The 24,594-nt window shown below is 36.9% G+C and overlaps 1 pseudogene; it reads right to left on the minus strand.

The window, feature by feature from the left end:
- Positions 1-8,651: 8,651 nt before the first annotated feature.
- On the minus strand, positions 8,652-9,192 carry LOC144237586 (large ribosomal subunit protein eL24 pseudogene; annotated as a pseudogene).
- Between the last annotated feature and the right edge of the window lie 15,402 nt (positions 9,193-24,594).

Here is a 24,594-nt window from a genome sequence, read left to right on the forward strand (position 1 = left end):
ATAGAAGAAATGATTATCACATTCCAACCTTCTCAGAATAGGATGGAATATCAATACTTCTGCTCTTTGAATATCTGCTATTTTAAAGGGAAGAAACAAAGGCTACAAATTATGAAGAGCTAATCACACCTGATAGGAGGGAGTATGCAGGGGATCTAGTTTAACTAGGAAATTAATAAATGATCACCATAGGAAGGAAGCCAAAAGCAATGAGTCACTGCCCAGAAGACTGTTGTGGTGAATCCACACAATATGTCCTTCTTGATCCTCCAAGTCCTTGGAAACCAGCAGAGTATGGAGCCTGGAGTATGTTGTAGAGGCTTATTTGTACTAAATAACACAAATGTGTGAAAGTAAACAAAAACCGGTGGCAGACATAGCAGAGAGGGTTTGGTAGCAAGCTCTGGCTCTAGGTCAGCTGGTAGTTGATTAAGGCAGAGTCCCAGGAAGAAAAATTGGTTCTATGTGCCATGATGATGGTGAGTAGACTCCCAGATGGACCCCAATCAGACGTCTTACAGAGAGCACCCTTACTTTTTGTAATCTCTACAATCAGAACTTTTCTCCCTGCAATAATAGGTGACTGCTTATTTTGGAATTTTTTTTAATGTTTATTTAATTTTGAAAGACAAAAAGAGACAGAGGGAGAAAATGCAAGCAGAGGAGGGGCAGAGAGAAAGAGAGAGAGAAAGAGAATCTGAAGCAGGCTCTGGGCTCTGAACTGTCAGCACTGAGCCAGATGCAGGACTCCAACTCACCATCACGATTCCTGAGAAAATGACCTGGGCCGAAGTCAGATACTTAAACAACAGAGCCACCCAGGCACCCCTTGACTGCTTATTTTAAAAGGTATATGTGCGTCTATGGAGATGAAAACAGGAAAAGGAGAAAAATGGCAGGGATTTTCTCCCTTGCTGTAACTCTTATTTGCTTATTCTTTCCTTCTCTCTTTCCTTCTCTCTCTCTCCCTCTTCCTCTCTCCCTCCCTTTCCCTCCTCTATCCCTTTCAACCTTTCTCACTCTTTTTCCTTCCTTTCCTTTTCATCTATTTTTCTTAGAATGCTTGCCCCATCAAGTTTCTAATCTTTCTGAATTCATTTCTTCATCAATCTGTCTTATAACCTTGTGTTCACTTAGTATCTTAAGTGTGAGAAATCTCTGTCAACTTGACAGGTAAACAATGGTACCACATTAATTTACATTTCTTTGATGACAAGTGATCATTTAGGTTTTTGACAATGTCTTTCTTCCCTGGAATATTATCTATTTATATCCCGTGTCTTCCCCCACCCCAACCTGTTAGAGTATTCATATTTTTCTTAATAGAGCTCAGTGGTTTAGATCATAGACTGTCTAGAGTCAATGGCCTAAGCCTCATACTAGCTCTACCATTCGCTTTGGGACTTTAAGGTGTAAGTTGCAGAGTGATGATATGCTTGAATCCTCATCTTTAAAATGTGGAATAATTATTGCTGTGTTTCAGATTCTTCTGAGAAATAATTAGATAAAATATGTTAAGTGGTATCTGACACATACTTTATGATTTGTAAATGTTATCTGTTTTTTAAAATTTTTGTTTGTTTGTTTGAAATGGGGGAAGGGCACAGAGAGAGACAGAGGAGGGAAAGAGAGAGAGAGAGAAAATCTCAAGCAGGCTCCGTACTGTCAGCACAAAGCTCGACATGGGGCTTGGACTCAAAAACCGTGAGATCATAACCTGAGCTGAAGTCAAAAGTCAGATGCTTAACCAAATGAGCCACCCAGGTATCCCAAAATGTTGTTTTTATTAACTATTTAAATATTAATATTATTCCTTTGTAGATGATTTTTTTAACCAAATGTTTCTCTTCATTTGACCTTTTCCTCTTTTATTTCATCTAAGGTTTTGACTTTCAAATGTGTTAAATTTTAGGTGGTTAGATTTGTTGATACTTTATGTTTTTATTGAATACTTTTATGCTCAGAAAGGTCCCGTCAACCACAGTTTTAGAAAGAATAGATTTTCACACACTACTTATGATTTTATTATCCTCATTTACAATCCTCAATCTCCTGATGTGTGGCTTCAGTCTTCATTATTTTTTATTCTCACTTAGTTTTACTTTTAATTGTGGTAAAGTATACATAAAATGTACTTTACCATCTTACTCATTTTTTAATGTTTATATTTGGGAAAGAGAGAGAGAGAGAGAGTGTGTGTGTGCATGAGCACAAACTGGGAAGGAGCAGAGAGACAGAGGGAGACATAGAACCCAAAGCCACTTAGGAGTCTCATCATCTTAGTCATTTCTAAGTGAACAGTTTTGTAGTGTTAAATACATTCATTTTGTTGTGCAATCTTTTTTTTCTTTTTTACAAACAGTTTATTGTCAAATTAGTTTCCACATAACACCCAGTGCTCATCCCCNCATTTTGTTGTGCAATCTATCTCCAGAATTCTTTGTTGTGCAACACTTAAATTCTCTACTTATTAAACAACAAATCTCTATTCCCCTACTACCCCAGCCCCATTGGCAAATAATTCTTTCTCTATAAATTTGATTACTTTAAGTACCTCATATAAATGAAATTATACAGATTTTGTCTTCTTGTGTATGGCATATTTTACATAGCATAATATCCTCAAGACTCATCCATATTAAGGCCTGTGTTAGAATTTCCTTCCTTTTTTAAAACATTTTTTAAGTTTATTTATTTATTTTGAGAGAGAGAGAGAGAGAGAGAGAATCCCAGGGAGGCTCTATTTTGAAGGGAGGAGCCTGACATTGGGCTCAATCCTACAAACTGAGATCATGACCTGAACCAAATTCAAGAGTCAGCTGTTTAACTGACTGAGCCACCCAGGTGCCCCAGAATTTCCTTCCTTTTCAAGAATGAATGATACTCCATTGCATGTGTATACCACATCTCGTTTATCCATTCATCCATGATTTAATGCTTGAGTTGCTTTCAGTTTTGGCTATGGAACAATGCTACTAAGAGCATGGGTGTACAAATATCTCTTCAAGACACTACCTTCAATTATTTTGGTTATATATCCAGAGGTGAAATTACTGGATTGTATAGTAATTCTATTTTGAATTTTTTGAGGAACCAACATACTGTTTTTCATAATAGCTACAGATCATTTCACGTTTCCACCAAGAGTGCAGGACATTTCCTTTCTTCATATCCTTGCTAAAAATTATCTTTCCATTCTTTTGAAACTGATAGAAGTCAATGATGAATTTTCTTATTAATATGTTAGCTGGAAACTTTGTACTTTTAAACTTTGAAATATGATACAATGTAATACATACTCATTCTTAAAAGTCTCTAACCATTTAATTTGACTCTCTTAACATTACTCTCATGGTTTTTCTCCCTGTGTTCCTATTTTCTGTCAATTTCCTTCAAGGATAATTGTTCTTCTAATAAGTCCAAAACATTGGTGTTTCCCAGGGTACTGTTATTGTTTGGCTTTTTTCAGGCTATACTCTATCCTTAAAAGATTTTGTAAAGACAATTTATATAGTGATAACTCTCAAATATATTTTCACAATCCTGATCTTCTTGAAGCTTCATGCCTAGAACTGAACTTAAAAACAGGAGAAAGATCACTTTGGACTAGAAATAAAATAGAAGGGGTGCCTGGGTAGCTCAGTTGGTTAAGTGTCTGACTTCGGCTCAGGTCATGATCTCACGGTTTGTGGGTTCAAGCCCCGTGTCAGTCAGGCTCTGTGCTGACAGCCAGCTCAGAGCCTGGAGCCTGTTTCAGATTCTGTGTCTCCCTCTCTCTCTCTGACCCTCCCCTGATCTCTCTCTCTCTCTCTCTCTCTCAGATATAAATGAAACATTTAAAAAAGATTTTTAAAAAATAGAAATAAAATAGAAATTCAAAACAGAGACAGAAGTTGATGTCTGACTTGTTGGGATCTGAGTCTAAATCCCAGTGGTGACTGGGAATTGGGTTCCTATGGGGGAAAGGAAATAAAAACTGCTCTCTGCAAAGCAGGGGACTGGAGCCAGGCTCATTAACTGAATCTTGGAACTGGGTAGTGGCTCCTCTCTAAAGTGAAAGGGTACTCAGAGGTAAAAAACTTCAAAAGCTGCAATCTAGGAAAGACATATCCTGAAGAAGAAGAACTGAATTGGCCACCTGATGGCTCTGTGGCCAGATATACAGAATTTCCAATTCATTCAAGGCAGTAACTGTAAACCGCCAACATAAGATTTGGTTCTGGAGTAAGGCATGGAGTACTAGGTGGCAGGAAATGTGAAAATGCTAGATGGATAGTGGTGAGCATAGAGGGAGACAGAGAAAAATAAAAACAATAAACTACCACTAAACTGAGCTGAAAAACCAAATTCCAGAGTGTACGGGGAAATCTAATATTAAGTAAAGCAGGTAATAAAAATGAATAGTTATAACAAAAATACTACCTCATATAAAATTATAGAACAATTGTAATTGTATGAATATTTAGGGTGTTCAAAAAATAAAGACATATCTTCCATTTAAATGACAGGAAGAAAAAAATAAATGAGAAAAAAACGGTAGGAAATAAAAATTGCAACAAGAATGCTTGGTTACAAAAATGACCCACTTGGAAAAATTGGAAATGAAAAAAGTATTTGGTCATTAAAATAAAAAATGTAATTGAAGATATAAATAGTAGATTCAGTAAACAGTAGTTTGTCTTTTTGTTTTATTTATTATAAGGCATTGACTCACATGAATATGGAAGCTGAGAAGTCCCATAATTTTCCATCTTCAGGCTTAAGGCCTAGGCAAGTTGGTGGTGTAGTTCCAGTCAAAATTCAAAGGCCCAATAACCAGAGGAACCAATGTTGTAAGTCTTGGTCCAAGCCCAAAGGCCTGAGAACTAGGAGCACCAGTATCTGAGGGCAGAGGAAGATGGATGTCTCAGCTTAAGCAGAGAGTAAATTTGCCCTTTCCTCCATCTTGTCTCTCTGTTGAGGATCTCAACACTTTTGATGATGCCCACTTGGCATTGGGGAAGGTAATCTTTTTTACTCAGTGCACAGGTTCATATGTTAATCTGTTTTGGAAACACCCTCCCAGACATACCCAGAAATAATATTTTAACAACTATCTGGGCATTCCTTAGGCCAATCAAGTTGGAACATAAAATTAACCATTACAGATAGTGAACTTAGGGTGAAGATGGGATACAAAAATTTGAATTGAACTCCAATAACATTTAATAGTAAATTCACTTGAATATTAATCATAAAAATATACATTTTTCGTTTTTTAAAGGATAATGGAACTCTGAACAAGATTGTGTGGGAGGAGGTATTCAGTGGGTAAAGCATTCTAAGAAAATTCTCAACATAAGATAAGAAATACTGAATAACAGCGGTTCTATTAGAAAAGTTTTTGTTTTGTAAATTTTGTAAATGTTGTAGAACTTAGCAGTGTGTCCTTTTCATTGCATAGTATCTCATTGTATGGACATACCATACTTGGCTTATCCAGTCATCGGTTCATAGATATTTGAGCTGTTTCCTATTTTTGGCTGTTATGAATAATGTTGCTATGAACGTTCATGCATAAGTCTTTGTGTGTATGTATGTTCTCATTTCCCTTGAGTTGATACAAGAGTAGAATTACTGGATTATGGTAAATTTTGTGTTTAACTTTTTAGGAAACTGCCAAACTTTTTCAGAATGAATGTACCATTTTACATTCCCACCAACATGTAAGAGTGTTCTTGTTTTTCACATTTTCATCAACACTTGTCTGCATTTTTGTTCAGAGCCAACTTAGTGGGTTTGAAGTTGTATCTCATTTTGGTTTTAATATTAAATATGCTCCTCTGAACTAGTAAAATCTTTGAGAAATGGACTCAACCTCCCTAGCTTCTGGAATCTCCATGCTTTAATCAACTGCTTAGTGTTGTTTTAAAAATTATGGTATGGCCATAATTCGCTTATTGAGTAATTTATTAATTCAACAATGACTAAGTGAATACTTATAATAGTTTAGGCAATGTTCTGGAATAAGCAGATGAATTAACATGATTTTTGTCTTCAAGAACTTGATTAACTTAAGTGGAAACATGGACCTATACAGTAGGAGTTACAATACAGTATAATAGATGCAAATGAAGTACAAAACATCACTTAAGTTCTGGTCAAGTTAATCTTAATATGTCAAGGCCTTTCAGTTGCCATTTCTCTTGTCATGAGAACATTTTTCTCACATGCTCAAGGTTGATTTCAAATGGTAAGGGAATTAGGTTGGAATGAGATAGGAGCTGACTTCCAGCAAACACTACTGTGGGCTTCACATTTCACTTTACTTTAGTCCATTATCAGGACTATTATCTAGTTCAGAAATTGATATGCTGAAAACACCCTAGTTTCTGTTCTTGCATCTTAAAGTAGAAAGATCAGATACTATTTCCATTAGTTGTCTATCTAAGGATACCATATAGGCTATTCCCTTGATAGATTTAGTTTCACCACTGTACATGGAGTTTTTCTTAAGGAGGAAGCAGCTGGAATGAACAAGGAGTTGAATTCTGAGATTCTAAGGACAATGGCATTTGTAAGCAATTTGTAGTAGGTAAAGGAGTATAATCCCTAAAGTACTTCTTCCTATAATGTTCTTATAGTTCTACATTATCGTATCCTTCCTCTTACCTCCAATCATACTTAAAACACTGCTTCCCACCTCTCAATGAATTACTAACTTGCACACATTCACCTACAGATTTTAAATATAAATAAAGAGAAGGGATTCCAGTGATTATTTGGTCCTCCCCTATCCTTTGGATAGGAGTTAACTAAACTACATTTTAGGTAGATGTTTATATATTTTATTAAATATCCATAGTGAAGAAATTGCATGACTTTCCTGTTTGTTTGGAAGTCCTGAAGTCTATGACTTGCCATGAAAACTAAAGTAGACAGCTGAAGAATGTATGTAACTCATATTTAAAAAAACACTTGATTGGGAGCACCTGGGTGGCTCAGTTTGTTAAGTGTCCGACTCCTGCTCAGTCATGATCTCGCGGATTGTGAGTCTGAGCTCTGCATCAGGCTCGTTGATGACAGCTCAGAGCCTAGAGTCTGTCAGATTCTGTCTCCCTCTTTCTCTGCTCCTCCCCTACTCATCCTCTGTCTCTCTCTCCTTCTCTCTCAAAAATAAATAAACATTTAAAAAATCATAAAAGGGGCACTTGAGTGGCTTAGTCGGTTAAGTTTCTGACTTCAGCTCAGGTCATGATCTCACCGTTCATGGGTTTGAGCCCTGCGACGGGCCCTGTGCTGACAGCTAGCTCAGAGCCTGGAGCCTGCTTCAAATTCTGTATCTCCCTCTCTGTCTCTGACCCTCCCCTGCTCATGCTGTCTCTCTCTCTTTATCTCTCAGAAATAAATAAAACATTAAAAAAAATTTTAAAAATCATTAAAAACCCACTTAGTTGAATTAGTTGAATGTTCCAGGGTACAATATAACAATTTTAGCGAAGGATATCAGAAAATTATAATTTGTTCATTAAATCTATCAGTTCACAAGCACTTATTAGGTATGGGTCATATATCAGGCAGTATGGTAGTTACTGTGGGTACAAAGATAATAAAAAGATGATCTTCACCTTAAAGGAATTGGCTCGTTGGAGAAAAAGATCTGTAAACAAGGAATTACCACGTAAAAACATAGAATAAAAACATAGAAAAAAAGGTGAAGTAATCATAAGGACAGAAATGAAGCAGTTTAGGGAAGACTTCTGAAGGGGAAGGTGCTTGATAGAATTGTATCTGAAATACTCACAGTCTGGTTTGCAGACCAGGGAATTGGAATTATCTGGAAGTTTGATAGAATTCTAGAATCTTAGGTCCTACCCTAGACATACTGAAGCAGAATCTGCATTTTAAAAAGGTCTTCTGGGGATTTGTACGACATTAAAGTTTGAATAGTTTTGCTGTAAAGGATTCCCAATGAATCTCAGATGAATATAGAGAAAGGGAAAAATATTCTGTGGCAGTGGAAACAATATCTGTGAGAGGACGACCTTGAGTGGGACTCTCTAGTAGCATACTTTGAGACAAAGATTTGACTACCAGCAGCCTATTTGGGAGGAAGATCTGGTAAATGTAGTAGGAGGTGAGAAAAAGAAGGTGAGAACAACTGTAGAGTCTTTTCTTGGCAAGTCATCTCTGTGAGCGACTGGGAATCAGTCTCTTAACGAGAACTCTGGGAAAGAGTGTGGCATACGACTTGGAATTATTAATAAATTCCAGTTATTCAATGGTTGAAAGATGCAGTCAGGTGGTGATAATTCTCCAGGACTTTAGACTTTCCATGGACGTGGGCTCTTGGGACTCCAGCCACCAGGAAAACCCTTCAGGTAAAGAATTGCAGGTGAAAGCCAGCAGATTAGTGTTAACAAAAAAGGGGAGTGCTGAGGGGGGTATAAGTGGGCACAAATGGTGACTGCTGTGGGAATTAGGGCATGAAACAGCACTACAGGACATACTCAAAGAATTGCTATTTATTCAGCATTCTGCGAGTTCAGAAAGTTAATGTATAAGCATCAGGATCTAAGGCCTTCTAGATAATTAGGAGCCAAATCTTACAGGGCTCCAAGAGGAAGACATACTAAGGAAGTTGAGTTTGAGTCTGTGGGCCATTACATATATTTTTTTTTATAGTCAGATGTTTATTTAAAAATCTGATCTGCAAACTTAGTGTTTTCCACCAACTCGGGGTGCAGAAACCTTGACAGGCTTCACAATCTTTTGTTTAGGTGCTGCCTTTGTGGGAGCCTTAGCAGCAGCCATTGCTGTCTTTTTAGATGCTTGCTTAGCCTTTTTTGCTTCCTTGGCAGCCCTGATGGCTTGTTCTCGTTGAGCCTTCCTAACTTCAGGTTTCTGATTTCTTTTGGCCATTATATCAGCAAGAGATGCACCAGTGATGGCCCTCTGGAATTTGACTGCACGGCGGGTTCTTTTCTTTTGAATTTTTTCCGACTGTCCCTTTTTGTGCTTTCTTCTGTAGAGGACAGTCCAGTTTATCTGCCGAGGATTCCTCTTGGAAAGGAATGCAGACTCGCATTTTGCATTAAGAAATTGGAAAACCTTCCCGTCAGTCCTGGTGTAGTGGCTCCCAGGTCCAGGGTAAATCTTGTAGCCACTGAAACTGCACAGCTCGACCTTCATGGCTGCGGCAGCCGGGAAGACGAAAAGATGGTGAAGAGCGGCCATTACAGATTTTTAAAATTGAGTGTCATGATAGAAATTTCAATTTTAGAAAGATTGTTTGGAGGCAGTTGAGAGAATGGAAGTCCATGGAATTAAAGGCGGAGAGGCCAGTAAGAATTATATAACCTTAGATGCAGCTTTTGTAGTTAGGGTATCCCATTAGCATGCTGGATTAACACTATCTCTATCAAGCTTCTATATTCAAGGCAGTTTGTAAGGATTTTTTGTGAGATACAAAGTGTTGTCTGTTTTCCTTTAATTATTTAAAATACTCTATTCAAATGGAAGTGTAGTCCATCTACTAGTGCCATGGTTGTGTGTGTGTTAGTGTTGGCATACTTGAATTCAGTGTGGATTTGTACAGTGCATAAGTCTTGAATGCTTTAGCTAATGACTAGTGTCATTCATTATTTTTTAACAGAACAATAGTTCTTCTAAGAGTATAGGACAGTATTTAAACCAATAATTTTCTTTTCTACCAAATAGAAATATAAATAAGCTCCCAATTAAGGAATATATTAATAATTTACACTTCTCATGGACATTAGTCACATTTTATTTATGATTGTTACCACATTGCACATAAATGAGAATTTGGGGGGTTATTACCATACTCATATCAAAGTATTGCCTACCATATCTCTTAGCTGAAATAGATAGAACTTATTTTTTTTAAGCCAGAGGACTTCATAATTTTAATCTTAATTTTACTGTTGCCTGGAAGATGTGTGTGTCAAAAATATCTTATTTTTCATATTTTATTTCAATCGCTGAAAAGCCTCCTTCAATATACTCCATTACTGACATCATAATAAAGATTTGATGTTGCTTGAAGTAATCACTGACTTTATTAAGCCAAACTTCTTTGTTTGCCTTTACATCAGTCAGGATTAACTTTTTTCCAGTCATCCTTAAATTGTATCCTTTCATTGTTTTCACTATTGATAGGTTGATCTTCTTAGAGCTAGAAGTCTTCAAATCACAAAAGGAAGGAGGTTCTAAGACTTGACTAATACAATGACTAGCTTTGCATTTAGTATTAAAGGTAAGAATTTCTTAGCCTCCAGTTCTTTGTTTTAACACAGAGAAAACGTATTGGGTAGATTCAAAATGATAAAGTTATCTATATGAAAGACAATAAACAAGATACTGCAATTGAGCCCAAATCTTCCCAAATCACCAAAGCTTTATGATAAGAAATTTATCTTCTTTGAGTTGCTTCAGCTTAAAATAAGCTAAGCATTAATGAGTCATGACCCAGTCTGTGTTCATTTGTCTTCTCATCTTACTTGCTGTGGCAAGGATTCAACAAATACTAATTAATGTCAAAGAGGTCTCACTCTCTATTGGAAATTCTGCCACAGTAACATGTGCTGTTTCTGTTTTACACTTATTTATGGTGATTTTTTCTATGGTGGGCACCAGAGAGGGCCAACTGGAAATATCTATTGGCTTATCTTACACTGATCTGAAAATTGAAGCTACCTAAAGGTGGCGTGCAAACCGGCCTGATGAAATGGGAAAGTTCACAGGAAGACTTAAGCAATAGATCAAGTTTTAAATCAATTATTCGTTTAATTAAATGATCTTAAAATGCTTGACTCTGTTTCTCTGAGTAGTTATTTGCATATACTCATCTAGTGAGACACTAAAGTGACCCAATAAGAGTGGATTTTGGAATCTGGGTTCATATCTCTTAGGTAAATACAGCTTTATTGTACAAGTTGCTTACCTTCTCAAGACTAGGACAGTGGACAGGTATGCTCATATTGTGAGGAGTAAGTGGTATAAAGTGATTGTCATAGTCATATTTTCATAGCTTCATAATTGGGGAGAAATTAAATATCTGTGGGTAGGTTTACCATTTTGTAAAGAGAAAAAAATGGTTTGAGTATTGATGCAATGATCCAAAAGAAATGTTCTTTTCATAATTTCTCAGTTTCCTGTAACTTTCCCCTCTCTTTCATTCAAACCTTCCTTTACTCTGGTTATGCAGTATTTATGCTGCGGGCATTATGGATTAACATTATTGCTGTGTACACTTTTCCACTTAATTTTCAAGTTCCATTGTTCTGTAACATTAAGATTGCTATCGGTATTCAAAGGTCAATGAGTCAAAGACACTGGAGCATAACTTATTTTTCTTCCACTATTTTAGAACCTCATATTTACTCTGAAGACAGGGAAACCCATCCTCCTTTCTCTTTCTTCCCAATGTTCGTTGAACTTACAAGTTTTTCTTTTTTGCAGTACAATTTGTAACATTGATGGCTAGCCTTAAACTTGGCAAAAAATGTTTTTCCTTCTTTTTTACTTTTGCTGAAGCGAGCCCTTTCGGACATCTGTAGGTCAGTTCTCATTGAAGAACAGATAACAGTGGAAGTACCTGCACTTTGGAAATAACTCCGCTCTATATCAAAAGAAGTCAAGCAGCAAAGGTCAGGAAGGTCAGGAAGGAACATGAATCCTGATGCTCAGACAAGCTCCAGGCAGGCCTTCTATAGAATCTGAGAAGCCAGTCTCTTGGGGGAAAGAGAACATAGTGTTTTTGCTCAGTCACTGTCTACTGCTGCTCAGTATGACATAGACATACTCTAGTGAAAGTCAGCTAGTGCCCAGGTGAAAGATGATAGGTAAAACATTTTAGGGTGAAAATAGGAAAAATGATAAATGGAGATAATTGCGGAAATAAGGTGGTTTTTAACATTAGCATTTTTAAATGAAAGATGGCCTTTTGAGTTTGGATAAAAATGGAGGTTTTGTTATAATCTCTTTTACATTTGAATAACTTCTACCTAATAGAAGCTTTATTGAGATCATTGTTTCTAAATTTCATTTGTGGAGTCATCATTTTTCTTCTTAAAACCCCTTAAAATGATAGCCATAGAATGACAGGTGGTTAAAGAAGCCATAAGAAAATGTGCTCACAGAATAAAATGAAACACCTTTGATAATGTGGTATTAATGAAGAATGGATGAGAAACTCTTCAATCAGTATCAGGTTTTCTCTTGTTTGAATCATAGGGTTGCCATTCAATTGATGAAAGGGTGGTATGACACTAAGCTAAACACAAATATCTGAAGATTCACTCTTCATTTACCACCAGCCAATTATCCCTTTAGAAAGTGGTGTTTACCTTATCCCTCATACATACATCTTTGAAATAATAGGAGGATATTATGATTCATGTCTGTGATAGGATTTTAGTCTCCTGGTTTTAAGATTGCCCATTAGTGCAGATAGGGTTAGATGTCACACTCACAGGCACCCAGGTTCATTGTTGACACCCACTGTGAAAACTTGCCATTGTTACTCCAGCATTACCCCAAGTTCTTATTTTTGTGAAGCAGCATAAAGCAGAATGGAATTCCTAAAGACCTAGACATACCATGCAAAACCTGATTACTCATTTTGAAAGCTGATCCAGACTGGTGGAAACTTTTTTAATTTTTGTGTTTAAAATTAATTTTAATAAAAAAATATTAGGAACACTTGTTTTGGCTATTTTGAACCAGATCATTTCTTTTGGGAACATTAATGGCTCCAAGGTGGAAGGAGAAAAATGAGGCACTTGCTTGTGTGATTATGGAAGAAACATTATGTTTTGAAAATGAGAACCCAGAGGTAATTGCTTCTCTTGAAGAGAAAAGGGAGTATGCCACTTTGTCCACAAGCCAATTAAATATCTTAGCAAAAACAAATTGGCTTAGAAATTCTACTTTATGTGGAATATATAAGCTCAGATTTTAGAGACTAACCTTATTATCTCAACTTTTTCTGCTTCCTTACCCTCTACCCTTATAAATTACTCACCTATAAACAAGAAAATACTCCTTAGAATCTTAGGTTGGCATTAGCAGAGGTTATGGAAAATCCAGTAAGCCAATAATAGAGTGTAATACTGTGTGTGTTAAGACTCCCAGGACACAGAGTGGTGCTACCTGGGAGTCAAATCCAACAGCATGCTTGACCTTGGCTGAGTCATCTAGTCATGCTTTGTTAGTTTTCTCATCGGTGAAGTGATGGTGATACTATCTACCTTGCTGGCATTCTACAAATATTACTAAAATGGTAGTTGGTTAGCACTTTGGAGTAACATGCTATTAAAAAAATGCCTTTATTGCCATCTCTTCAGGGCACAGAACTCTTCTCACAGTCAGGAGCTATTATACCTGTACAACATGTCCCTGAAGCTTGGAAAGGACAAGAATGTGGAATCTTGGAGGAGAGCTCAAGTTCAATTATTTAATTATGACAAGGCAATTTGTAGGTAGAGAAACACCACCTTTGCATCAGGCAATAGCCAGCCACTTATGAAAATAAATAAAACTAAGTTATATCCCCATTATACCCAAAGAAAAAAATGAAAACTAGTCCATAAAAGAGCAAATATGCTTCTGTGTTGAGTGGGATGATTAATTATCCACCATATCCTTCGACATGCCCTAATCAAGAGTACCTATGATCTGCTTATAGCCAACTCTTGTTCATAGCCATAAGATTCTCAAGGATTTTCATTAGAAACTGCCACTGAGATCAATAGGCTCACAGTATGAATGAGAAATAGGAGAATAAACTAGAAATTACTGTTACTTCAGCTTTAGTTTCTCTCCAAGATGCTGATGTGCTAAGTGTTACCTAGCAGAAGGCATTGTGGGCATGGAAAGATCATCATAAATCTGTCTGAAATTGTGCATAAGTGAAAATCGTAGAGTCCCCTGGGTGAAGACCCCCTTTGACAGAATGTTTGCTCATAAAATAAAATCTATTTTAAGAATGTGCATGTGGACAGGAACAATAGGTCAACATATTTTAAAGTGCATTAAGACGACAAGGAATGATCAAAGGTAGTCACAAAAGGCAACTCCCAGGTGCCATTAACGATTGCATTTTCCAGTTTGAATGCCTCTAATTGTCCATAATCCAGGCATATTACCCTGTGAAAGGAAAAGTTAGAGTCATCTCTATGGTAGTTGTAATTAGAGCGATAACCTTAGTTCTATCATTATCAAGTCTCAAAGACAGTGATGCATAATCATATAATTATTTGTCTATTTATGGATCCTCAGTGAATGGCATGACTTACTTTATTGCTGTCCCTGTTTGGGTATTAACTGCCAGAGCAATTCTTATCATTTGAGGGACTTAAGAGAGTCTGCTGGGTCAGTTTAAGGTTTGAACGTAGACCAAGTTGCCCAAGACATTTTTTCCCTCTTCCTTTAAGGGGGGGGTGCATGTGTATATATACACACCCACACACCCACCCACCCCTTTAGAATTCTCTGCAGCATACTCTCCATCTTGGAAAGTCTATTTGAAGTGCAAAAATGCCCCCTTTAAAGAAAATCTTACAGTGTTGTTCGTTTCGGTTTTTATATGGCCAGGCCAAGGATAAAGAGGCAGTGGTTCAGCAATCCATGTCACACCTCTTATCCCTATCTTGTCCATCTTAACTTGTACATACATATATAAATGACTCAATAAAATGAGAAAAAAAATGTACACACTTTCTACCGAATTCCCCAAATGAGCAACTCAGGCCATTATCTGCTCTGCAGTCACCTAGCAAATATGCTTTCTGCTAAAAAGAGTGGAAAGGAAGAAGGCCTTTAAATTGCTCAGCTGTCTGGGTAAGCTCAAGAGGCACAAGACGGAAGTCTGAGTCTGTATAACTCTAAAGTCACTCTCTCCATGTGTATTGAGATTACTCACTGGTTTAGAAAACTGTCAGTGCTTACAAGTAACTCTTAACGACTGTTAACTAATGACTCAGTTTGCCTGTGTATGTTTCCCCAGTGGCAGAATTGTTGGCACCTGCTTGGCTTTTAAAGTAAACCCAGAAAATGGATGTTAAAGCCTTCTGGTGAGTCAGCAGTGGGTGGAAATGTTATTGCTGTGCTAGAAGGATTTGTTTCTATAGGCAAAGAGATTTTATGCATTTTTTCTGGGTTATTTAATAACAATATATGTCAGTTCATAGAGGCCATTTATTTATGGTTGTCTATAGCTGAAACACACTACCATGTTATATAAACACTAAAACAGTCTTGCATGTTACCAGTTTATATTTTTGTATCTTACGCACTGAAATAGGAAATTCTTCATACTTAACATGTTTTGAGAGTTCATCTTCACAAAAGATTAACTTCCTAAAACAAACAAACAAATAAATAAATGAAAATTGTCCCCTTTCCACTTTTCTCACTTTTCTCCCAGAAGTCTGAATCCATCCTCTCTCTGCATGGTAAAACTACATTTGGTACCAATGAGTCCAGCTGATGGGACACTTTATCCAATTTAATCCACAGATATAATTCTGCATTTGAATAGCTGAGGTAAACATAGTCTATTGCCAGCATAAGGTACTGTCATTGCCACTGCCACTGTCATTAAATCAAAGATAATTTGTGGTTCGTATCACCAAAACAAGGTGTATGAAACTTTTTGAACTTTGCAATCAAAAGGAATTAAAAACACCCGTGAGTCTGAATGTTACCATCCTAAAAACTTTGTGGATCAAGCTGGTGTTGTCTCCTTTCCCAGTCATACTGCACTACATAATTATTACGTACAAAAAAATGTTTCACAAGCCTTGAAGGCAGAAATTCATGTGAAAAAGTCTTAAATTATACAAGTTTCATAAAACAAAGTCTATCCACCCACAGGACCATGGATCCTATGGGTATAACTGTCATGATGAAATAAACCTATGTAAAGTACCTATGTGTTTTCTTAGGTGCATAACAAAGCAAATTCAGTTGACATACCTCTCATTGTATAATAATTTAAAAATCAGAGACAGAATTTAAAATGAAAGTCATCTTATAAAGGGAAATAATCCAAAATTGGGAATCAGAAAAATAATTTTTTCTGTCCATTTCACACGTTCTGAACAATTCTAACTTTGGACCACATGGTCCTCAGCTATGTTGTGAACTGGACTATATTATCACCCATATGCCTTCTAGTTCTAACAGTCTCAAAAATGCTTTACAGCCATACATTGTAGAAGAGAGTTTTTGCGTTAAAATATAAAAGTAATTCTAGATTTTAGAGCAAGGCATAGAAAAGTAGTATGGTGGAAGGAGGGCTAAAGAAATGCAAAAAGAGAATATTTCAACAATGTTTTTTTACAGATAAAGTTAATTAAAGCTGGTTTGTGGAGCAATCCAAAAACAATAAAGAAAATTTCATCATAACATCAAAAAGAATAAAATACTTAGGAAGATATTTAGCAAAAGAAACCCAAGGCTTTAATACTGAAAACCACAAGTGTCATTGAAAGAAATTAAAAGGATCTAAAAAATTTAGAAAGATATCCTGTGCTAAGGGATTGGAAAATTTAATATGGTTAGAATGGCAGTATTTCCCGAGCTGTTCTACACACGCAACGCTATCTCTAGCCAAATGCCAACTGTTGTTTTTGCGGAAATGAATAGGCTAATTCTAAAATGTGTATGGAAATGAAGGGATATGTTTGGAGGGGATTATTCAGGCTGCCACAGCCAGCAGTTCCACTCCTAGGTATGTATCCAAAAGAAATGAAAACATGTGACCTGCAAAAATTTACACACAAATTTGTGATAGCCCAAGAGTGGAAACAGCCAAAATGTCCCTTACTGCTTATACATGCAGAATGTATAAGCAAATTGCTGTATAGCCATATAATAGAATATCATTTGTGGAAAGGAATGACATACTGAAACATGCTACAACATGGATGAGCCTGGAAAACAATATTCTATGTTAACAAAGCCATACACAAAAGGATCTATGTCATGGGATTGCATTTATATAAATCTATAGAGGCAAATCTATAGAGACAGAAAATGGACAGCTTTCCAGGAGCTGAGAGAAGGAATAGGGAATAATTACCAACAGATATGGGGCTTCTTTAGCGGTGATGAAAGTACTTGGTGTGATAATTGTACAACTTTGTGAATATCTAAAAACTGAATTGCACCTTAAAAGGGAGAATTTTTATGATGTGTGAATTATATTTCCATAAAGCTGTTGTTAGATTGTACCTTTGGTTCACCTTGAGCAATAGAAATGTGTGTGTGTGTGTGTGTGTGTATACACACACACACACACACACGTATAGTCAGAGCAGATTAGGACAGTCAACCTGACCAACCTGAAGATAATGGTCATATGCAGACAGTTTGCTTTAATGCATTTTGCAGTTATAGTACTCATAACTGTGTTATTTTTATTAACTGTTAATTACAAAATAAGCCATAAATCTGAGTTTTACCTAAAAAGCCACAAAAACCAGGCTTGTGACTAGAAACCAATCACCTCAGCTTTCTGAGAGTCTTATGTCACACAGTAGGTGATAAGCATTCTTTTGTTTTCCTCCCCTTTCTTTGAGATCTTAAATACTGCTATGGGCTGAATGTTTGTATGCCCCCAGAATTCATATGTTGAAGCCTGAATCTCATATAAATGGACTCAGAGGTGGAGCATTGGGGAGAAAACTGGGTCATGACAGTGGAACCCTCATGAATGGGGATAGTGCCCCTATAAGAAGACAGAGGAGAGGAATAACCTCTTTCCACTATCTGAGAATACAGCTAGAAGTCTGTCTGCCAACCAGGAAGAGGCTTCTCACCAGGAACCAAATTGACCAGTACCTTCATCATGGACTTCCCAGTTCTCAGAGCTGTGTGTAGCTACTCAGTCTAATTTGTTATAGTAGCCCAAGCAATGACAAATGCCTTATCCATAAATGAAGAGGGATAGACAAGACTGAACTGTAAAGGCCTTTCTGTCTCTTGGATTGTCTAAACCAGAAGGTTTGTTTTTTTTTCATTCAGTATTGAAAAAGTCCTTGGTTCAGGATTTACCCTGTCATTGTTTGACAGTGTTACCTGGGGAAAAATTTGCCCAAGTCCTATTTGCTATAAACAGGAAATTAGAATGTTTCTGAGGATGGAAGTTTTCCTGGCAGGATTTGGTTCAGTAGCCTTCTGTTAACAACCACTGAAGCATAGAGGAGGATACACAACCTAGAAAAATTGTCATGAGCTATGTAAGTAGGGTCTAGAGTTCTCTTTTTTTTGGTGGGATTTTGAATTTTATTTTTTAAGTTTTCTTGTTTTTTAATTTTATTTATTTTGAGATTTACATTCAGTTAGCATATAGTGCAACAATGATTTCAGGAGTAGATTCTAGTGACTGCTCCCCTATGTATAACACCCAGTGCTCATCCCTACAAATATCTTCCTTAATGCCCCTTACCCATTTAGCCCATCCCCCCTTCCACAACCCCTCCAGCAATCATCTTGTTTGTTCTCTATCTTTAGGAGTCTCTTATGTTTTGTTCCCCTCCCTCTTTTTATATTATTTTTGCTTCCCTTCCCTTATGTTCATCTGTTTAGTATCTTAATTATTCATTATGAGTGAAGTCATATATTTGTCTTTCTCTGATTAATTTCGCTTTGCACAATATCCTCTAGTTCCATTCACATAGTTGGCCAAATGATAATATTTCATTCTTTTTGATTGCTGAGTAATACTCCAGTGTGAGTGTGTGTGTGTGTGTGTGTGTGTGTGTATACACACTGTGTCTTCTTTATCCATTCATGTGTCAATGGACATTTGGGCTCTTTCCATATTTTGGCTAGTGTCGACAGTGCTGCTATAAACATTGTGGTGCATGTGCCCCTTCGAAACAGCATACCTGTATCCCTTGGATAAATACCTAGTAGTTCAATTGCTGGGTAGTAGGGTAGTTTTAGTTTTAATTTTTCGAGAAACCTCCATCCGTTCTCCAGAGTGTCTGCACCAGTTTGCATTCCCACCAGCAGTGCAAAAGAGATCCTCTTTCTCTGCATCCTTGCCAACTCTGTTGTTAATGTTAGCCATTTTGACAGGTGTGAGGTGGTATCTCATTGTGGTTTTAATTTGTATTTTCCTGATGATGACTGATCTTGAGCATCTTTTCATGTGTCTGTTGGCTATCTGGATGTCTTCTTAAGAGAAGTGTCTATTCATGTCTTTATCCCATTTCTTCACTGGAGTTTTTTGGGGTGTTAAGTTTGGTAAGTTCTTTATAGATTTTGGATACTAACCCTTTATCTGATACATCATTTGCAAATATCTTCTCCCATTCCATTGGTTGCCTTTTAGTTTTGCTGATTGTTTCCTTCACTGTGCAGAAGCTTTTTATTTTGATGAGATCCCAATAGTTCATTTTTGCTTTTGTTTCCTTGCTTCTGGAGATGTGTTAAGTAAGAAATTGCTGCTGCCAAGGTCAATGAGATTTTTGTCTGCTTTCTCCTTGAGGATTTTGATGGTTTCTTGTCTTATGTTTAGATCTTTCATTCATTTTGAGTTTATTTTTGTGTGTAGAGTAAAAAAGTGGTTCAGGTTCATTTTTCTGCATGTCACTGTCCAGTTTCCCCAGCACTATTTGCTGAAGAGACTATCTTTATTCCATTGGATTTTCTATCCTGCTTTGTCAAAAATTAGTTGGCAATACATTTCTGGGTTCTCTCTTCTGTTCCATTGATCTGAGTGTCTGTTTTTGTGCCAGTACCATACTGTCTTCATAAGTACAGCTTTGTAATACATCTTGATGTCCAGGATTATGGTGCTTTCAGCTTTGGTTTTCTTTTCAGGGTTGCTTTGGCTATTTGGGGTCTTTTCTGCTTCATACAAATTTTAGAATTGTTTGTTCTAGCTCTGTGAAGAATGCTGGTGTTATTTTGATAGGGATTGCATTGAATATGTAGACTGCTGTGGGGAATATTGACATTTTAACAATATTTGTTCTTCCAATCCAGGAGCATGGAATTTTCCCATTTTTTTGTGTGTGTGTCTTCTTCAGTTTCTTTCATAAGCTTTTTATAGTTTTCAGGGTATAGTTTTTTCACCTCTTTGGTTAGATTTATTCCTAGGTATTTTATGGTTTTTGGTTCAATTGTAAATTGGATTGATTCCTTGATTTCTCTTTCTGTTGCTTCATTATTGGTGTATAGGAATGCAACTGATTTCTGTGCATTGGTTTTATATCCTGTTACTTTGGTGAATTCGTGGATCGGTTCTAGTAGTTCTTTGGTGGAATCTTTTGGGTTTATATAATCTCCTCTGCAAAGACTGAAAGTTTGACTTCCTCCTGGCTGATTTGGATGCCTTTTATTCCTTTGTGTTGTCATAACGTATAGACTAAGACTTCCAATACTATGTTGAATAACAGTTGTGAAAATAAACATCCCTGTCATGTTCCTGACCTTAAGGGAAAATTTCTCCATTTTTTTCCCGATTGAGGATGATATTAGTGGTGAGTCCTTCATATATGGCTTCTCTGATCTTGAGGTATTATCCTTCTATCCCTACTTTCTTGAAGATTTTTATCAAGAAAGGATGCTGTATTTTGTTAAATGCTTTCTCTGCATGTATTGAGAGGATCATGTGGTTCTTGGCCTTTCTTTTATTGATGCGATGTATGACATTGATTGTTTTGCAGATATTGAACCAGCCCTGCATCACAGATACAAATCCCACTTGGTCAGGGTGAATAATTCTTTTAATGTATTGTTGGATTTGGTTGGATAGTATCTTGTTGAGGATTTTTGCATCCATGTTCATTAGGGAAATTGGTCTGTAGTTCTCCTTTTTAGTGGAGTCTTTGGTTTTGGAATCAAGGTAATGCTGGCTTCATGGAATGAGTTTGAAAGTTTTCCTTTCATTTCTACTTTTTTGGAACACCTTCAAACGAATAGGCATTAACTCTTTAAATGTTTGGTAGAATTCCCCTGGAAAGCCATCTGGCCCTGGATTCTTGTTTTTTGGAAGATTTTTGATTACTAATTTGATTTCTTTACTGGTTATGGGTCTATTCAACTTTTCTGTTTCTTCTTGTTTTAGTTTTGGTAGTTTATATGTTTTAGGAATTGGTTCATTTCTTCCATATTGCCCATTTCATTGGCATATGATTAATTGCTCATAATATTCTCTTATTATTGTTTTTGTTTTTGCTGTGCTTCTTGTGATCTCTCCTATTTCATTCTTGATTTTATTTTGTGGGTCCTTTCCTTTTTCTTTTTAATCAAAATGAGTAGGGGTTTATCAATTTTGTTCATTTTTTCAAAGAAGCAGCTCCTGGTTTCATTGATCTGTTCTGTTGTATTCGGTTTGTTTTGTTTTGGTTTGGTTTTGATAACATTGATTTATGCTCTGATCTTTATTATTTCCTGTCATCTGCTGGTTTCGGGTTGTATTTGCTGTTCTTTTTCCAGCTCTTTAAGGTGTAAGCTTAAGCTGTGTATCTGAGACCTTTCTTCTTTCTTTAGGCAGCTTTGGATTGCTATATACTTTTCTCTTATGACCGCCTTTGCTGCATCCCAGAGGTTTGAGTTGTAGTAGTATTATTTTCATTGGCTTCCATGTAGTTTTTCCTCTTTACCTTCTTGGTTAGCCCATTCATTCTTTAGTAGAATGTTCTCTAATCTCCAAGTATTTATTATCTTTCCAAATTCTTTCTTATGGTTGATTTTGAGTTTCATAGTGTTGTGGTCTGAAAATACACACGGTTTGATCTCAATCTTTTTGTACTTGTTGAGGGCTGATTTATGTCCCAGTATGTGATCTATTCTGGAGAATGTTCCATGTGCACTCGAAAAGAATGTGTGTTCTTCTGCTTTAGGGTGAAATGTTCTGTATATATGTGTTAAGTCCATCTGGTTCAGTATGTCATTCAAAGCCATTGTTTCCTTGTTGATTTTCTGTTTAGATGATCTGTCTATTGCTGTAAGTGAGGTGTTGAAGTCCCCTACTATTATGGTTCATAACTATCAATGAGTTTCTTTATGTTTGTGATTAATTGATTTATATATTTGGGTACTCCACATTTGGAGCATAAATGTTTACAGTTGTTAGATCTTCTTGATGGATAGACCCCTTACTTATGATATAATGCCCTTCTTCATCTCTTGTTACAGTCTTTATTTTAAAGTCTAGATTGTCTGATGTAAATATGGATACTCTGAGTTTCTTTTGGTGAACATTAGCATGACTGATGGTTCTCCATTTCCTTACTTTCAATCTGAAGGTGACTTGAGTCTAAAATGGGTCTCTTGTAGACAGCATATAGATGGATTTTGTTTTCTTATCCATTCTATTACCCTATATCCTTTTGATTGGAGTGTTTAGTCCTTGACATTTAGAGTAAGCACTGAACAATATGAATTTATTGCCATTATGTTGCCTGTAGAGTTGGAATTTCTGGTGGTGTTCTCTGGTCCTTTCTGGTCTTTGTTGCTTTTTCCCCCCCCAACTTTTCTCCCATAAGAGTCTCCCTTAAAATTTCTTGCAGGGCTGGTTTAGCGGTCACGAGCTCCTTTAATTTTTATTTGTCTGGGAAACTTTTTATCTCTCCTTCTATTTTGAATGACAGCCTTGCTGGATAAAGAATTCTTGGCTGCATATTTTTCCAATTCAGGACATTGAATATATCTTGCCACTCCTTTCTGGTCTGCCAAGTTTCTGTGGATAGGTTGCTGCAAACCTGATCTGTCTTCCCTTATAGGTTAAGGACTTTTTTTCCCCCCTTGTTGTTTTCATGATTCTTTCCTTGCCTGAGTATTTTGTGAATTTGACTATGATATGACTTGCTGACGGTTGGTTTTTGTTGAATCTAATGGGAGTCCTCTATGCTTCCTGAATTTTTATGTCTCTGTCTTTCCCCAGGTTAGGAAAGTTTTCTGCTATGATTTGCTCACATAATCCTTCTATCCCTTTTTCTCTCTCTTCATCTTATGGGACCCCCTATGATTCTGATGTTATTCCTTTTTAATGAGGCATGAAGTTCTCTACCTCTTATATTGTGATATTTTGCCTTTGTCTCCCTCTTTTTTTTATTTTTTACTTAATTTTTCTCCATAAGTTTGTTCCCTCTGTCATTGATTCACTGCTCTCCATCATCTATCCTTGCTGCCATGGCATCCATTCGAGATTGCAGCTCAGTTATAGCATTTTAAATTTTATCCTGACTAGCTTTTACTTCTTTTATCTCCACAGAAAAGGATTCTAATCTATTTTCAACCCCAGCTAATATTCTCACTATCTTGATCCTAAATTCTGGTTCAGACATCTTGTTTGTATCTGTGTTAAGTCCCTGGCTGTCATTTCTTCCTGTTTTTATTGGGGCGTGAATTCCTTCAGTTTGTCATTTTGAAGGAAGAAAGAGAATTAATAAAAAAAGTTTTTAAATTTAAAACAGCACAAAATATCAAATAAAGGATCCTATATCCTAGATGTGTTTTGGTCTCTTGTTGAAAGAAGCTTGATAGAATAGAGAAAAAAGGGAAAGAACAGAAAAAAAGGAAAATGTCTAAAAATTTGAAAAAAATGATTACAATAAAATAGAATAAAATGAAATGATGAAGTAAAATAGAATTTAAAAAATTTACAAAAGTAAAAAATATAGTGGAAAAAATTAAAGAAAATCCTTTTTATTTAAAAATGAAAAATAAAAATAAATTTTTTCTTTATTCAAGAATAAGAAAAGCAAAAGGAAAAAAAATGAATAGGTGGATCAGTGAACAGAATGAAATACGATTGAAATTACATCACGTTTCCCCTAGAAGTCAAACTCTGAAGCACTTTATAATCTGTAAAATAAGCAGGTGGAGAGACTTGTGTTCCTTGAGTTAGGTTGGCCCAGTTGGGTGGGGCTTAGTGTAATGGCTCCATTCTCCACTAGATGGCGCTGCTTAGCTTACTGGGGTGGATTGTTGTGGCATGTGTAGGTGTGTATGCACATGTGTGGGAGGGTTGAAAATGGTGCACCCAGCTACGCATTCTCTGGTTTCAGAACTCTGTACTCTCCCCAGTCGGCAGCAAGCACCCATCCTTTGTCTCTGGCTTTGGTCTACTCCCTGCTTCTATACTGTCCGTGACCAAGCTGTCAGAATGTCATGTGTCCCCTCCCTCCTTAATTTTAGCTCAGATGGGGATGTGTTTCCCAAGCCCTCACTTCCGAGGGCCTGTAGCCTTGGCCTGTTCAGGCCCTCTATAGGTGGGTTTCCCTGGGCAATGGCTGAGTGCTGGCCCACCACCAGGAACATTTGCATGACCATACTGCTGCCAACGTCCAGAGACTGTGGCTTGGCACCATCCTGCCTCAGAAAAAGTTCCGACGATTGTGTAGCAACAGCTTTCAGGGATTATAGTAAATCGCAATACACACCTGGCTCCAGGCTTCATCCCAATATCCTTGTTCCAACACCAGCGAATGTGACTGATTTCCAGTGTCTGCTGGGCCCCTTGCTGTGGGGAAGCACACAGCCTCTGTCAGTGTTCTCCCAGCAGGGGAACCGCCTCTTCCCATGTGGCCCAAGGACCTCTTGAACCTTACACTCTGCTCCTTGGAA

The sequence above is a fragment of the Crocuta crocuta genome, unplaced genomic scaffold (genome assembly GCF_008692635.1).
Source record: "Crocuta crocuta isolate KB4526 unplaced genomic scaffold, BGI_CrCroc_1.0 scaffold235, whole genome shotgun sequence".
Classification (NCBI taxonomy): Eukaryota; Metazoa; Chordata; class Mammalia; order Carnivora; family Hyaenidae; genus Crocuta; species Crocuta crocuta.